This window comes from Vipera ursinii, assembly GCF_947247035.1.
Source record: "Vipera ursinii genome assembly, chromosome: 2".
In the NCBI taxonomy this organism is placed as follows: Eukaryota; Metazoa; Chordata; class Lepidosauria; order Squamata; family Viperidae; genus Vipera; species Vipera ursinii.
Genome location: NC_139513.1, coordinates 108,383,975 through 108,399,666, shown reverse-complemented (window position 1 = coordinate 108,399,666; position 15,692 = coordinate 108,383,975). Strand labels below are relative to the sequence as shown.

General features: G+C 38.4%; 1 protein-coding gene across 5 annotated transcripts in view; it reads right to left on the bottom strand.

Annotated features, from left to right (window-relative positions):
• The window catches only part of ADGRL1 (adhesion G protein-coupled receptor L1), a 171,213-nt gene that overhangs the window by 103,053 nt on the left and 52,468 nt on the right, over positions 1 to 15,692 (bottom strand). The window contains exon 1 of one of the 5 annotated variants that reach the window (XM_083351758.1): positions 170 to 919. The exons of the other annotated variants lie outside the window; for them this stretch is intronic. The gene's annotated coding sequence lies outside the window, so the exon portion shown is untranslated. Of the gene's footprint in view, positions 1 to 169; positions 920 to 15,692 lie in introns of those variants that run through there. 5 annotated transcript variants of the gene reach the window in all.

Here is a 15,692-nt window from a genome sequence, read left to right as displayed (position 1 = left end):
TATCACAATTCATCAGAGAATTTAATGTTCAGGATACACATCTTATCTGTTTGAATATATTCTATTTCTCACCATCTTACATCAACTAATTAATAATACAGTGTAACATTCTTATTTTCTATTAATTTCCAAATGTCTTAAATTTAGTAACCAAAACGTTTTACAATACCGCAAAGTTCAGCTGAGCTCCAGTAAGATATCTGCATTTTGATAAGGATGGGAATAATTAAATGAGAACGGAAGTCATAATTGGATTGGGGCTATAAGGTCCCCATTATTAATTTTTGCATTATTTTCTAGCTGCTGCCTTCTCTTCCTCCTTCCCTTTTAAATATTACTGTACACATGCTGTTCGCGTTTTTCATGAGAAAAACACATTGCGCAACATTTCCAGGAAATTATGGAAACTATTCCAAAATCTGTTCAACTGAATACAAATAGCTCATTAAGATGCCCAATAGGATGTAAGCAAAGTGGGCGTTATTATTTTCTTCCTCTATTAGTATGTGTCATTTTGTTAACTGGGACCTCATGTTGTATGGATGAAGCTAGACATGACATGAAGTTGCATCTCTTTGTTCCAAAGATCTGTGGGATTTTTTTTCATTTTTTTTAAAAAACAAAGAATAACTTCTAAGTCTGAACAGATACACAAGAGAGAGAAAGAGCTAATTCTTCTGATCTTGATTGCCAAATAGATTTTATTTAAAGAGGAAATGATCAAAGCTCCTGTTTTTCTTAAAATCAGGTAATATTTCTATATTTGCGTTCGGACTGTTTATTGGGAGCTTTGAATGCATACGCATCGTTGTGCACTCAGACTATTATACACACATTCATCTCGAAAGAAAATGTCTCATCCGCTCTCATCTGCAAGCAACTCTCTGTGGAAGCCTGTCAGGAGCACAAGCTCCCCTCTGGGGGGGGGGGGGGGAAACAAAACATGTCAGCACTTTACACCCCAGCCCACCAAATCAGTTGCTACCTAGCTACTGAGGGCTACATAGGCAAAGGATGGACAATAAGTGGTCCATCTGTGCTTTGAATTAAGTAACTTATGGAAGAAGAAGCTCACAGCAAACCATCATATCTAGTTTGATTCTAAGTACTCCATAAACTAACATTTAGATTGTTACAATTGAATTAATGGCATCGTTGAAATTAGACATCTGGTGCCTCCCTAGATTTTGCCAGTCTTTCTTAAAATATGATCCAAGGGGGGAGGCATCCCTTAAGAGGTCTGTGAAATCAAAATTATTGGGGGATATTAAAGATATCAAAAGAGTATCATTCTTCTCATTATTATTTCTATTTCTTTTTAAAAAAATAGGATTTTTCAGGAAAAAATATTTTATGTTAATATCTACCGGTTTTAATATTGTTATTCTTGCGTGATCCAATCAATATTCTACAAATGCAAGAGTTTTCATTTTTCATATGGTAAATATTGATAAATTTACCTTACACAAATAAAAGCTCTTTTGAGGTCCTCCATAAGTTTTAAAAGTGGGAAGAGGTCTCAAGAACAAAAAGTTGACTTCCGGTGGCTGCGCGGCGCCGGAGACAGCCTTCCCGGGCTGCCCGCGGCTCAGCTGAGTGATTTTCGCCCGAAACAGCGCCGATCAGCTGTTCGGGCGAATTTGAAGCCCCCTCCTCGGGAGAAGAGGAGGGGGTGAGGCCCCAGGTAGGGGTCGAGTTCTCCGGGGCCGCCTGAGCTTGGAGCTTGGGCGGCTGAAGGATTGAACTCCCCCGAAGCCTGGGTCACTCCCAGCTGGCCAGCGTCTCTGCTCCGGATTTCTTGGAGCAGAGCCAGGCGTCTGTGACCACCCCTGCCTGAAGGAAGGACTATGGAGTAATAAGAGCAGGCAGAGCGGTACAAGAGGAAAAGGTGAAGAGGATTATTTTATTTTACTCTCGAGCTTGATGGACTTTTTAAACTTAAAGTGAAAGTGCGTCACAATTGAAAGTAAAAGATGGCAGCTAAACCTCCCCCTAAAACTCTTCGGAGTGGTGGAACTTCTCCGGTGCAACAATCATCATTGCAGGCGTTGCATCCTCCTGATGTATTGACACCGAAGGACTTACGAGATGCTCTTGGAAAACATGCCCAGGTAATTTTGGAATCAATGGGTGATAAATTTGCACAGATGGAGGAGAAATTGGAGAAATTGGAGGAGAGAATGGAAGAGAGGATGGAACAGAAGTTCAGCGTGATGAAGGTAGACATTTTGTCTTCAGTGCATAAAGTGGCGGAATGTGTGGAAGATTTGGATGAAAAAGTGGATGATTTGATTCAAAAGAATGCCATATTAGAAGCAAAAGTACTGGAGAATGAAGATTTAAGAGACAAAATGGAAAGAGAATTAAGTCTTGCTCAATATTACCAGATGCAGTTTGCTGTTAGAATCAGAGGCTTAAAAGAGAATGTTAAGGAAGATTTAAAGCAGCTGGTTTCTGAGGCTCTCGAAGTGGTATTGAATCAGCCAGCATCTGAAATAAGAGGAGGTATGGATAAAGTGTTCCGTGTGAATTCATGGATTGCTAGACAGAGAAAGTTGCCTAGAGATGTGGTGGTTTACTTTGCAAAAAGGGAAATTAGAGATGAAGTTATACAAGCTGCCTATGATGCTAAAGTTGTGATTGCTGATCAAGAAGTCTTGGTTCTAAAAGAAATTCCTCCAAAGATTTTAAGGAGAAGGAAGGATTTTACATTTCTTGTGCAAGAGCTCAAGCAACGAGATATAAGGTTCAGATGGGAGATTCCAGTTGGGTTGATGGTGATGCATGAAGGTAAAAGGTACCGGCTGGTTACTGTGAAGCAAGCGCGTGATTTTTACAATAACGTTTTAAAAGCAACCCCATTAACACTTCTGGAAGCTGCAAAGGGATCTGGAGAAGGAGAACATCAAGAGGCTGAAGCAGAGGAAAACGGTGATGGAGGAGATCAAGCTATAACTTCTTTGGATGATCCTAGAGAGCAAAGGGTAACGCGTGCTGCTTTAAAACGATCAAAAAAAATAAAAGAACAAGACCAGCAAAAGTCTTTGGAACTTCCACAACGTACTTACAGCCAAGCAGTGGGAGGAGCACGGCCTAAAGAAGATAGTCCTATCAAAGCAGTGCTCCAAGAGCTTTGGGAGGATATGCATGGCAACTAAATTTTTAACTTGGAACGTTAATGGACTAAATTCACCACAGAAGAGGAAGAAAGTTTTTCAATATTTAAAACAATTCAAGATAGATGTTATATGTTTGCAAGAAACGCATATTAGAGTTGTGGATCAAAAGTATTTATCGAACTCAAGGTTGGGTACGCAATTTGTTGCTTCTGCAATGAATAAGAAAAATGGAGTGGTTGTTTATGTTAAAAGTGCCTTAACAGCAGACTTAATTGAAGCAGATAAGCATGGAAGATACGTTATGATAGAGCTGCTGTTAGAAGGTAAAAAGACGCTTTTAGTTGGATTATATGCTCCTAATCAACAACAAGCTGACTTTTTTAGTTTACTTCACACAAAGCTTACCCAGTTGGATTATAAATCTTTTATTTTTATGGGGGACTGGAATGGTGTTTTGGATGTACAGATGGACAAGGCTGGAGCTTTTAAGCGCATCCCAAGTCATGCTAGACTGCCTAAATCTTTTTTTGAAATGAAGGATGACTTGGAATTGCGAGATATTTGGCGTGAAAGACATTTGCAGGAAAAGGATTATACTTTTTATTCTGACAGACATCAATCTTTTTCTAGGATTGATTTTATTTTGTTGACTAATGATTTTTTTTTGAGGACTAAAAAGGTGAAGATTTGTGCAAGAACTATCTCTGATCATAGTCCAGTTTGGTTAGAGATTGATAAGGAGAATAGAGACAGGCGCTCGTGGCGCGTAAATGAGAATTTGTTTAGAAATCAGAGAAATGTGGAAGAATGCAAACAGCGAATGAAGGATTTTTTTGAAATTAATATGAATAAGGGCACCTCTATGGATATGGTTTGGGATGCTAGCAAGGCCTACATGAGAGGGGTGTTGATATATATGAATAATAAACATAGACGTGCTGTGGAAGCTAGGAGGAAAGAACTGGAGAATGAAATAAAGGAAAAAGAAAAGGCTTTGATTTTGAATTCAGAGGATGTGAAGACTAAGGAGGCTATTAAACTGTTAAGAGGACAATTTGATAAATTAATGGCTGACCAAGTGGCAACCAATTTGCGGTTTGCCAGGCATAATACTTTTTGCAACGCTAACAAACCAGGTAGATGCTTAGCTTATAGATTGAGGAAAAAACAAAGGGCTTCTAATATAGACAAAATTGAGCATAAAGGAAGGGTTGTGTTTCAACAGGACCTTATCAAGGATGCTTTTGTGGATTTTTATTCTAAATTATATGCTAAGGAGAAGATTAATGAAAAAGACATTGATATATATTTGGAGAATGCTAGCATCCCGGTTCTTACGCAAGTACAAAAAGAGGGGATTAATCAATTGATTACAGAAGAAGAAATTTTTACAGCAATTAAGGAATTGAAGGTGGATAAAGCACCAGGTACGGATGGTTTGACTGTGGCTTACTACAAAAATCTACAATTAGAGATGATAAAACCGTTAAAGGAACTGTTCCAGACAATCCAGAGGGGGGGAAAGGTGCCACCGTCTTGGAGAACAGCTTTTATTTCCTTGATTCCGAAGGAAGACCAAGATGCTACTCAAGTTAAAAATTATAGACCGATATCGCTTTTAAATACAGATTATAAGATATTTGCTAAGGTTTTGGCTAATAGACTGATGAGGGTTCTGCAACAAGTGATTCATGGGGACCAAACGGGGTTTATTAGTGGTAGGCAAATGAAAAATAATGTGAGGCATATAGTTGATGTGTTAGAGTTTTTGGAAAGGAACAACCAGATCCCTGCGGCGCTAATTTTTCTAGATGCTGAAAAAGCTTTTGATCAATTGAATTGGCAATTTTTGTTGAAAGTTTTAGACAAAATGGATTTTGGGGAAAATTTTTTACAACCGATTAGGGCATTATACCAAAAACAAACTCCCCGAATCATAGTTAATAATAGTCTGACAGAAGCATGTAATATTGAGAAGGGCACAAGGCAAGGGTGTCCGTTATCGCCCTTGTTATTTGTGTTAACATTAGAGATATTATTGGTTAAAATACGGAATTCGGAAAAAATTAAGGGGATACAAATTAGAGATCAGGATTATAGATTGAGAGCATTCGCAGATGATCTGGTTGTTACAGTGACCCAGCCAGAGAACTCTGTTGTGGACCTGATGGAGATAATAACACAATATGGGAAGGTTTCTGGATTTAAAGTTAATATACAGAAAACCAAAATTCTGGCTAAAAATATGACAGTTTCGCAAAAGGCTCTCTTAGAAGGATTAACTGGATTTGAGATTGTTAAAAGGGTTAAATATTTGGGGGTGCTTTTGTCGCCCTCTAATACAAAGTTATATAAAAATAATTATGAAAAACTATGGGGGAAAATTCAAAAAGAATTGGAGAGTTGGGAAAAATTGCAATTGTCTTTGTTGGGACGGATCGCAGCAGTGAAAATGAATGTCCTGCCTAAATTTTTATTTTTATTTCAAATGATACCGATTCTTAAGAAAGATTCTAATTTGGAGGAATGGCAGCGAGGTATCAATAAATTTGTTTGGGCAGGGAAAAAGCCACGAGTTAAACTTAAGATTATGCAGGATACTCGTGAGAGAGGTGGTCTTAAAATGCCCAATTTTATTATGAAGCTGCTGCATTAGTAGGAATAAGTGATTGGATTAATTTGACACAAGAGAGATTATTAAATCTTGAGGGCCACGATTTGTTGTTTGCCTGGCATGCATATTTGTTGTATGACAAGAAGGTAGACAATGTGTTTAGAGTGCATATTTTAAGACAGGCATTGTTGAGAGTTTGGAAGAAGTATAGACATAAGCTAGATTGCAAGATACCACTGTGGGCAATTCCAAAACACGCAATAGAAAATATACATGCTGGTTTCAAACATGATGTGACTACGTACAAGGAGATCCTAAGCTTGGAAAGAAATGTCTGGTGTTTGAAATCATATAGCCTCTTGCGAGAAGAGGAGGTTGTTCAAAACTGGTTTCAATATACTCAGTTACGGGCCAGGTGGAAAGAAGACCAGAAAAATGGTTTTACAATGACTGATGAAAATTTGATAAAGCAAATTAGAAATCAGGGACCAGCACATATTAAACGGATATATCTTGCGTTGATAGAGATTGATTCAGAAACAGAACTTGTTAAGGATTGTATGATAAAATGGGCCCAAAACATTCAGGAAGTTATCACAATGGACACGTGGGAAAAGATTTGGGTGAGGAACGTAAAATTTACACAAGCTCAAAATCTAAGAGAGAATTTTTACAAAATGTTTTATAGATGGCATTTACATCCTAAAAAGCTTGCAAGTATGTATCTGAATTATCAGCCTAAATGTTGGAGGTGCGGTGATGAAGACGCAACATATTTTCACATATGGTGGACTTGTAAAAAGGTTAAGGCTTTTTGGATAAAAGTCTGGTGGAACATGCAGAAGATTTTTAAACAGAGGATAAAGTTTTGTCTGCAACTTTTTTTGTTGGGAATAATTACAGATGTTACAGTTGTGGACACCAAGTTGATGTTGAATTTAATTACGGCAGCAAGACTTTTGATAGGTCAGTATTGGAAGAAAGAGGAACTGCCGACCATAGAGGAGTGGACTTTAAAGGTTTCCGACCTGGCAGAGATGGCAAAGATTTCGGCCTATTTGAAAGATCACTCGCAAGAACGCTATATTATGGAATGGAGAAAATGGATTGAGTTTATCCAGAACAAGTATAGGGTTAAGAAGTTTCATGTAGCATTTGAATAAGTCTTCTTTCTTTTTTTCTTTTTCTATTTTAGTTTCTTTATATATATTTAATATTACTAAGGCTTGTTTTATCCTATATAAGCTAGAGAGTGATGGATTTTAGAGTTTATAGTTGTTAGTATATGGTTGTTTATGATTGTTTTTTTTATATATACCTTGTATTTAGCTCTGGGAAGGTGGGGGGGGAGGGAGAAGGGAGGGGGGATTTTTAAAGAAAAATTGTATGTTAAAACTTTTCAATAAAAAAAAAAGAACAAAAAGTTTAAGAAACATTTTTACATACAAATAGGGAAGATAAGGAAAAGTTATAGGAATGGCTGTCCCAGAAAACTGGAATCTGAGAATAGTTGATTTAGACATCTAAATCTGACTAGATTTATTTCAAATGTGTTTCAATAGTGCCAAAAGTAACAATCGTGGGCAGTTTTCCAGTCTTAAGCCAATATATGCCCATTCCACAACATTCCTTCTATAGTAAAGGAAAATAATTTTCTATATTTAAACTTGGGACTTTATTATCTATGAGTTTTTCAAATTCTCAACCTAGTGATTGAAACTGGCTTCCACTGACTTGATGGCTTTGAATACATTTCAAAGGGTGTTCAACAATAGTTTCCTTGTTTCTTTGTTCCAGCTATCCTTGGGAAAACCCTGGAGATAAACTGAAGCCATCTCAGTGTCTAGCATAGCAGAGACAGGTGATCCCATACCCCCTGGTATGTTGTTCAAAAACTCTGGGGGGACATCAGGTTATCTAGTCTAGCACTCAGGCATAATTTGAAAATCTACAGACTTCTGTCATATTTCAATGCTGCCAAAAATCAGTTTCCACATGGAAAATACCCCTTTCCTTTCCTCTTTTTTCTTCAGTTTATCACCCTCCCTGATAAAAAGATCTGGAGAACTTGAATAGCACTTAGACTTACAGTATATACTTTACAGCACTCTCTGAGCGGTTTACAATGTCAGCCTATTGCCCCCAACAATCTGGGTCCTCATTTTACCAACCTTGGGAGAATGGAAGGCTGAGTCAATCTTGAGCCGGTCAGGATCAAACTACTGGCTGTGGGCAGAGTTTGCCTGCAATACTGCATTCTAACCACTACCATGGTTTCATACTTTATATGGTTCTTTAGAGTTATGCTGAGCACTCTTTCTCAAGGCAACATACCGCTTCTAGAAGGAACCAATATGCCATACTACTTACACCAGAAATCATTCCTAATGACTGGCTTGCATCAGCAATCCCAGACCAGAAGGAAAGCTGTCAGACTACTGTGAAGCAAGCAAAGCAGGAGTTGAGATTACAATTTTTCTTTCCATCTTAGCCCAGAGACTGGTCAGATGGTGATAGCAGAAGGAAAGCATTTTCCCTCCAACAATAAAATCTGCCTTTGAGAAGCCACCTTTTCCTGCAGAGCCTGCCTCCTCGTCTGCTATGCTGGGCGACTTTGGGCCAGTCCCTTTGCCTTAGTGCAACTCACCTCACAGGGCTGTTGTTGTGGGGAAAGTAGGAGGAGGAAGTGTTGATGTTTGCGACCTTGAGTTGTATAAATCTAAAAAAATGTGGGATAAAAGTCTTTGAAAAGGAGCAACAAAGCAGCAACAGAGGAGCAAGGAGAGAAGACAGGCAGGAAAAAAAATGCATGGGGGAGAATTTTCGAGTATGAAAGTTTGAATAGTAATGTATAGTAATGTATAGTAATGTATAGAGGTTGGGCCACTCTTAAGGTTAATACATCCCATTGTATTTCAGACATCTCAGGGACTGCATGTCTGAGAGCGGAGAATGAAATAATGAACCCTTGTAGGCATTTGACATGGTATCTCCTAAGCAGCTCCACCTTGTACTAAAGTCAATAGCACCCCTATATAGAAAATTGTTTGAATAATGAAACCTGAGTACGGATAGCACACATATAAATACTGCACGACTGAATTCAGTTTGAAAGCTCAGGTTGGATACTTTGAGAACCTTCTAGTATCTCCGGGTCATCAGCACTAGATGTGAAGAACAAACCAAAGCTGAATTTAGACAGTTTTTGCTGACTCTGGGGGTTGCTCTTAAGCAATAGATTTGTAAATGTACCGTACTCTTTGTTCTTGCTGCTAGACAACAACATCTGTGACGCAGATGCTTTCCCAATTGCATTGCTGCAATATGTTCTTTATCGGGTAGCCTTTGAAGATACCCTACTCTAGAATATAGAGGTCCCCACCCTCTATGGCTTGGTGGCCTGGTGAATGGGAGGAGAGGGGAACTGGCCTGCGCAAGCAGAGGGCCTGAGCACGCGGCCCACTTCTGAACAGGACCGGGTTGTGGCCTGGGGGGTTTGGGGACCCCTGCTCCAGAATATGGCAGCACGGGTGATGAATGGCACCCTGAGATGCCATATCCCTTTCGTCTTGAATTATAGTTACCCAATCTATGTCCTTTTGTGTACAAAGCTTTACATACCTTTGGCTGAAGTTATTGATTGCAAGATCAGTTATTCCAATACAGTGTCCAAGGTACTCAGATGCTTTTGCAGATGCTGCTTAGGGGTTTTTCTAACATCAACAGTAAATTCTGTTTTTTCTATATGGAATGAGCTAGCCAGAACAGAGATATATTTTTTGCTTCAAATTGTGTAATTTTAATGCATGTATGCACCCACACATTCCCCACACACGTCTGTGTGTGCAAGTGCATGTGTGTGTGTGTATAGAGGGGGGGGGGGTAGGGGAACAGAAGGCAAATTACCCAGAGCAGGTGACATATAAGTTCACAGATAAACAAAATACAAGTGATGAATACCCTAAAACTCTTGCTCAAAATAGCTCTTGCTATTTTTAAACATTTTACTATTTCAGTCTTAACTTCTGATTTCCCTCACTTGGGAAGCTGGTATTTTGGAAGCTTTTTAGTTGCACAGTGAAGTTTTGTGCAGTTGGCATTTTTACCCTTCGATCTTAGTGAAGAAATATAACTAGGTCACAGGGATCCATATACTGTGAGTCATTGTATGCCATATATATATGGCTGTCACTGTTGTGACTACAGCCTGTTGATGGCCTTGGGTTAGGCTGAAACAGGAAATAAGATTTGCCCCGTGTTTGGGGCCTAGCAAGGTATTCTAAATACTTAACACTTTATATATATATATATAAAGTGTTATATACTGACAAGCCTGCCTCCATAGACATGGCATAATTGACTGCAGAGGGGAGCCTTTACGTCAGGGGTCTTCAAACCTGGCCCTTTTATGACTTGTGGATTCAACTCCCAAAATTCTTCAGCCAGTGTGCCTGGTTGAGGAATTCTGGGAGTTGAAGTCCACAAATCATAAAAGGGCCAAGTTTGAAGACCCCTGCTTTACATATTTGCAGAAGTTGCCACATGTGCAGAAACCATACTAATTAAGAGTTTCCCCTCACATAGGAACTAATTTCTGAGGTCATAAACCTGCCTTAGAATGGGGAGAGTTGCTCATTATTTGTTATGTATTAAATCCTACAAGGTAATGTATCAGCTCAAGATTTGTGCTTATGTTTCCGGTAAGCATTCCCCATCTCAACCCAGAGGGAATGGGTCCATTTAAATGCTTACAACTTTGGGAAGAATCGTCAAGAAAAATTCTGTCATCCAACAGAATAGAACATGTATGAGAGCCTGCATGCTTTCTAAAAGGCCTGTGATATTTTTATATCTTTAATTTAAAAGGACTAAAATATATATGTGATGTGCAAAATGACTCACATACAAGCATTTTCAAATGAAAATATTTCAAGTCTGCAGAGCTTGCTTCTAGAACAGGGGTCTTCAAACTTGGCCCTATTATGACTCGTGGACTTCAGCTCCCAGAATTCCTCAGCCAGGCACGCTGGCTGAGGAATTCTGGGAGTTGAAGTCCACAAGTCATAAAAGGGCCAAGTTTGAAGATCCCCGTTCTAGAGTCTGGATGTCTTTCAAGCCCAAAACAATGTATCATAGATGTGCGTATGTGTGTTAATACAGTCATTTTCTCTTGTGCCAATACCATGTTTACTTTGCAGAAAATTGGACTCCTAAATACTGCATCTAAAGAGAGTGCATTATTCCTAAATGCCTTTAGTCTTCAGGTGTAATGGATCCTTGTTATTTTGAATGGTCTTAAAGACCTCAGTGTTGAATGTCTTTCTAGCTTGATCTATTCTTACAAAGTAGCAATGACAAAAGAAAAAAGGCACCTTTGTTTGGTCATAGGGGTTTATAGAACAAAAGGGAACCACTTCAGGTTTTAATTATTAGAAGGTAACTAACTCTACCTTCGTTCTGGTTCTGAGAATGAAACCTGGGGTGGATCTGATATAATTTTCCGCGTAATTGATTTTTAAATCCTGGCACTGAAGATGATGGGTGCAATGTAATGTGGGTAATGCCCTGCCTTGTGCAGAATTACTGCTTACAGAGCAGTCAACAACCTTATTAAAACAATAAAACCAGTGCTTTTTTTGTAAAAGAAAAAGGTGCCGGAACTCACACGTGTCATACAACCCACCTTGCCTACCCTACAAGGTTCCATCCAAAAAAGGTGCCGGAACTCCGTTCTGAGCATTCTATGACAAAAAAAGCCCTGAATAAAATTAATAATCAAAAGAAACACAATAAAACAACAGGAAATAAAAAGTGGCAAGAGCAGATCAAACCAAATTCACTTGTACTTTGAAAGACCCAGAAAATTAAAAAGTCTTTAACTGATGTCAAAGATTTGACTCCACCTAGGTTTTATCCAGAAGGACTAAAAGGGCAGACCACACCCAAGCAACTTTCCACTAGTAGAACCACTCCTGAAAGCTCTGAAAACAGGGGTGTAAAGAGAAGGGATTCCAGGGATGGTGTTGAAATCCCCCCAGGTGGGAGGAGATAACCTTTAAAGTAGTTCAGTCTGAAATCATTTAGAACCAGGCACTTAGAGCCAAGCAACAGGATTTTGCCGTTTTTCCCCTAGAAATGGACCATCTGCCAGGGGTGGTGGATGGCTTTTGTTTTGTTTTGACTTGTGTGATGTATTTCCTTCAACTACGTCCAACTTTTTAAAAAATACTTTTGAAATAATAACAACATAAACTAGCTGTCTTATTCAACTACTTCCAACTTTTTTAAAAATACTTTTGAAATAATAACAACATAAACACAATGTACTGTACTTAATAGTAGGATGTTTTATTTTCTGTTCCCTTTATTTTTTTGAGATATATGCGTCGGCCACATGACCACGGAGACGTCCTCGGACAAGCGCTGCCTCTTCGGCTTTGAAACTGAGATGAGCACTAGCCCATATATATGTTAAGAATTTGTCAAGGCTTTTTGAATGCACCTTGCTAATTAACTCTTTCTTTCCTGCTTTGGCCTGACTCAAGGCTTATCCACAGGATATAGTCAACTTATGGACAGCTCATTATTTGTGTAAATTATTCAAATTGCTAATAAAGAATTTGGGAGGCTGAGATGATCATTTCGAACTTCTTACGTTCTCATCAGTCAGTCATACCCTTTATCTGAGATTCGAACCTGGGCTGATTATATATTAGGCAGTTGTTTTAACTTCCTGAGCCACAGGTTCTTTCTCTTTTATTACCTATAAGGCAAGGGAAATATGTGTTAAAAATTTGTCAAGGCTTTTTGAATGCACCTTGCTAATTAACTCTTTCTTGAGTCTTGAGTCAGGCCAAAGCAGGAAAGAAAGAGTTAATTAGCAAGGTGCATTCAAAAAGCCTTGACAAATTCTTAACACATATTTCCCTTGCCTTCTAGCTAATAAAAGAGAGAAAGAACCTGTGGCTCAGGAAGTTAAAACAACTGCCTAATATATAATCAGTCCAGGTTTGAATCTCAGATAAAGGGTATGACTGACTGATGAGAACATAAGAAGTTTGAAATGATCATCTCAGCCTCCCAAATTCTTTATTAGCAATTTGAATAATTTACATATATATACATATACATATACATATACATATACATATATACATATACATATACATATACATATACATATATATATATATATATCTGAAATAAAATAGGAAGCAGAGGGACTGCTCACATTTCTTCTGCACTGAGATCTACACAGTGCAATGTACTGTATCCCCCGAGGTGGGCTACAGGGTACTCCAGTTGTAATCCTTCTAATATAGATATGAGCTTATATACAAAGGAGTTGGAAGAAAATGCTTTCTTTTCAGACCATGGAATGAAGAATAGAAAATTGGTTTCATTCATTAAAGGCTATGGACCATTGCACACATCATTTCCCCCCCTATACAGATATAATCCTAATATTGGGGTGGGGGGGAGTATTACATTGTCATTTCAAATCAGGCAAGTGTATATTTCACTACAATTATGCTTATCTGGAAGCCAGTATGACTACCAAAAATACATAATCAGAAAAAAATAGAGAACTGTGTGATTCTCACACAATGGTGTAAACAAGTAGGCATATTTTTCCTTGTATTTTTTCTTCCCTGCGGGGTAGGGGAGAAAGAGACATGACCCTAATTGGTTTGCACGTGCATTTTTGTTTGGGGTAGATCTTTGAGGAACAGGTTGATTTATCACTGTGCACAGGATCTGTCAGCATGAAGGATTCTGCCTGAGGAAATACCTTTTTTCCTCCTCCACGCTGTTGATTTATCAGGACATCAGGACACCCATTTCTTATTAAAGTAGGCTCCTTAGAGAAATTAAAGAGATGGCCATCAAACAAGGCCCTCTCCCTGTACATACATGATGCATTCCTTTCCTTTCTGGCCTTTGCTGACACCCAGGATTGCTGAAGGATGTATTCACAAAGGCTCCCTTTGAGAGCAGGCGCTTTCTGGGCTGGGCAATGCTCTGATTTACTCATCCTGGGCTTAGGATGCTTTTCTGTGGAACCAGACAGGCCTTTCCTTTACCCAAGGGCAACGCTGGAGTTTGTCTTATCCTGTTATTCTTGGCAGCTGCTGCAAAACCCATTTCTTGAAGAAAAATACTTAGTGACAGACATAGCGCTACATTGGTAGAGGCAATCTAAGCGATTTCAAGGCCAGCCTAGATAAAATGGGAGAAGAATGTTTCTCCACAGATTCTGAGTGAAAAATGCATCACCAGAAGAAAGGTGATGAGAAATCTACCAGTGTTGTCGTTTTGCTGTTCAGTCAGGAAAGCAGTTTTTATGGACAGTTACAGTTTTGGAACTTGCCATGTCATGTCTGTCACTCAAAATTTCTCCAATTTTCTTAGAAATAATACATTTGGAGACCAAACTCCCTATAAAGAGAAATTTTTAAAATCCTCTCCAAAACTAGGAGAGTCAAAGGCAACAAATCTTTCTGTTGTTGTCCATGGACACTTTCAACTCAAGTACAAAAAATAAAAAAAAACTGGCTTCCCACCATTTTCGTACAGAGAAGAACAAAACACTGAAAACAGAGTGCAAAGCCTCAAGTAGTCTTAACACAATTTAAGAACAAAAGTTACCCTTTCCCAAATTCCATCCACATGTAGGCTGTTTTCTATTACTACCTAACCCATGCCCCACAGCCCTTCTCTCTCCCAAAAATGTTAGTGTAACCGCAAGATACCATAAGTTCAGAGTCCTTTTTCCTGAAGAATAGCTATCGAGAACCAGAACAGTACAAGAAATACTAAATTTATCCTTAATAAAAATAAATGATTCAGCAATGATTCTTGCATTCAGCAAGAGCGAATAATGATATGCTAGCAAATTTGCAAAAAGATGAACTAGCAAAGACATGAAGAATAGAGTTAAGCACATATCTTCCCCCTGCCCCCCTCAACCATTTTTTTTATTCAGAATTGCTGGACTGATTTAATGGAAAGTAAATGGGTAAAACCTATTCCCCACTATTTCACTATCCCTATTAGAAATCCTGTACCACTTTTCAGTCTACCTTTGCTTTTTACAGGGAAATTGAGTGTATTTTGAAGTAAAGCGGTCATGCATGATTTTCATTTTCTAAAAATGTCCACAAAACCCATATGGAGCCCAGAGATATTCTTGGAAATATAATATTCTATACATAATTGTCCATTTCCCAGCTTGTTAGTTCAGGGTTCCCAGGAAAAATCTGAGATATTTATAGGTGAAAATATACATACCTCCCCCCCCAAAAAAAAGGGCATGGCCAAGGAAAAATAAACACATAAATTGAATTTAATTTGAAAAATATAAATAATTACTGGTTAAAATGGCCACATTCACCAAGCCAATTGACCCTCATCTGGATATATCCAACAATTCCCTCACACGTAGATATTTTACTTCCTCCTTCAAAAGAATCTGGAAAAAGAAAGGGGGAAACAGAATAGAAGATGATATATTCTGTTGAAAAATGGCTGTGGCTATGAGTTAATTGGCATCTAATGTACTCAGCAAACTCATATATCCAAATTGCAGAATGCACCACTTGATAGTCCATAGCTATTACAAATCAGGCTCTGCAATTGAATTTACTCCCTTTTTACCTTCAGAGATATATGTATAAGCTTTACATTTAAATAACTTCATGTGCTGTATGGCCAATTGGGTTGCTCCCATTCCATAATCACATAGGATTTGGCCTCCATTTTTTGTTGATAAAATGTTTTGCAGATAAGTAGCTATGTTGTGCTTTTCCACCAAAAATCTTTTGTATCAACCAAAAAATACCTTATTGTGCTTAACAGGCTTTTTCCATTTTGCTCAGGTTTATTGCCTAATATTCAGAAGTTGTGAGTGCAACTTCTGAAGTTTTTAAGAAGAGACTATCAGTCTATACCATGTCAAA